The 2307-nt window shown below is 43.2% G+C and overlaps 1 pseudogene; it reads right to left on the reverse strand.

Moving 5' to 3' along the window:
* Positions 1–990: 990 nt before the first annotated feature.
* On the reverse strand, positions 991–1516 carry LOC110202612 (group XIIA secretory phospholipase A2 pseudogene; annotated as a pseudogene).
* Between the last annotated feature and the right edge of the window lie 791 nt (positions 1517–2307).

The following is a 2307-nucleotide window of genomic DNA, read 5'->3' on the forward strand; positions in this document are numbered from 1 at the left end:
TGGATTTGAGTGGCTGTGCTTCATGTTCTTGTTAGATAAAGCGTTATTCTTGCATGTTTCTTTAGGTGGATAATGCTCAGACTAGCAGCTAATGTCCTCTAAAGGTGTACCTGTTCACACTTTCAATCTTACAAGAGAAGCAGATATACACTAGATACATGCAAACCTTGTCCCTGAGCCTAAATGGGCTCTTCCTACAGCATGGTTTGGTTAATATACTAAATGTATTGTAAAAGGGAACAGATGACATACATTTAACAAAAGAAAAAACAATACATTTAGATCCTTCAAAGAATCAAAGTGCAAACATTTAAAGTTTGATAGTAAACTAATCTTTTCCCAAAGTAAGGGTTTTCTCCTTTATTATCAGCCTTATGTTGAACTTTTAAGTTTGACCTACTTTTTCCAGAGGGAGGGGGATATAGTTACAAAAGAATTCTGCAGTTACCTACTTCTGTCTTTCTAAAGTTTCAGTTTGTTTCAGTTCCTACATAGTTTATCTCACTTTTAGTCACAGTAGTCTGGCACAATAAGGCAATAACAGTAATACACGTGAGAGTGCAATAATACATTTTTACAAGAGGTTGTTTCAAATATGAAGGTGTGTGCATGAAAATAACTCACATTTATGTAGTGCTTTAAGAGTTCACAAAGCACTTTTCTCACAAGAAGCTAGTGAACAAGGCACTATAAATATTATCCTCACTTGACAGGTGAGGAAACCAAGGCTCAGAAGGTAGAATAATTTTCCCACAGCCACAAAGCGGATCAGAAGTAACCTGCCCACAGCTACACAGCCCCCCAAGCCCAGTGCCTCCTGGCTCCACATTTAGGGCTCTTTCTGCTGTACTGTGCAGTCTCTCTTCAAGAAGCAGCTGAGGTGTTAATGGCAAAACAAATTTTCAGGTTCTTCTTAAAAAGCCAGTGACAAAAAACAGGTAGTTTCATTTGGTGTTGGCACATTGGATCTGTCAACAGTGGGGCTCCTCTTCAGCTGCAGGGGCTGCTGGTCAGAAGCCTCTTTAAAAGGTCAGTTTTTTCTTCATAGCGGCATTTACAGGCAGCTCTCTGGCTGTCCAGGTAGGGCTTACAGCCTACATGTATAACTGCATCAGATAAGAGCTCCTTGGTGGATTCACAAGCTTGCTGTGCTAGCCCCAGTGTTTTCTGTACTTCTCTGCAGATCTTGGAGAGGCAATAATGAAACTGCTCATCACAGTCATTCTTGGTGCTGCCACAGGTCTTATAGCATCTGTCATAATGATTGCAGCACTTTGTTACTGAAAGGATGCCGATGTTAAGATGAACACCAAACCCTGGAGAGCCACATCCATTTGGAGGTGAAGGTTTACTGTACTGGGATAGTCGGTCCTCGCCACCAGCAGTTTCAGGTATGTGTCTATGCAGTGGATGCCACTGCAGATCGTCTTGAGTGTGGCCCTCCAGTCGGTGGGATCCTCCTGTGGGCAGACCCCGGGGGTACCCTGAGTACCAGTAGCAGCGGCAGTAACAGCATGACTCAGATCAGCCTCAGCCCCGTAGCAGCCCTAGCACTTGCCTCTCAGCAGTCAAAGAGGACAACACATCCTGTGTTCAGCCGCGGGCTCGGCCAGCTCCATGCCGCCTTGACTGACAGCGGGCAGCCGGAGCTCTGGGTGTGGAGCCTGCTGGAGCCTGACAGGCTCCACCTGGAGCTCGAGTGGTGTCATCCCAAATTATTTTCTTCTATTAGATTTTGTACCCGCTTTTCCATTTGGCCCATTTAATTTTTAAGAAGTTCTTCTCCTCAGCAAGTTTTTGTGTCTTCTTTTCTGTTTGGTCAATTCTGCTTTTTAGAGTTATTTTCTTCAGGGTACTTTTTTTTCCAGTTGGCCAATTGCATTTTTTTTTTTTTTTTTTGGGCAATTGGGGTTAAGTAACTTGTCCAGGGTCACGCAGCTAGTAAGTGTCAAGTGTTTGGTCTGAGGCCAAATTTGAACTCAGGTCCTCCTGACTTCAAGGCCGATGCTCCATTCACTGTGCCACCTAGCTGCCCCAGGCCAATTGTATTTTTTAAGGACTTGTTTTCTGCAGTTAATTTTTGTCCTTCCTTTTCCAAGCTATTGACTCTGTCTTGCATACCTCTTATTTATTTTCCCAATTTTTCTTCTACCTCTCTTATTTGACTTTTAAAATACTTCTTGAGCTCTTCCAAGAAGGCTTTTTGGGCTTCAGACCAGTTTATAATCCCTTTTGAGGTTCCAGATGTGGTTTTTTTGACAGTGCTGTCCTCTTCAGAATTTCTGCCTTGATCTTCACTGTTCCCAT

This window comes from Phascolarctos cinereus, unplaced genomic scaffold (assembly GCF_003287225.1).
Source record: "Phascolarctos cinereus isolate Bilbo 61053 unplaced genomic scaffold, phaCin_HiC Scaffold_5;HRSCAF=322, whole genome shotgun sequence".
NCBI classification, from domain to species: domain Eukaryota; kingdom Metazoa; phylum Chordata; class Mammalia; order Diprotodontia; family Phascolarctidae; genus Phascolarctos; species Phascolarctos cinereus.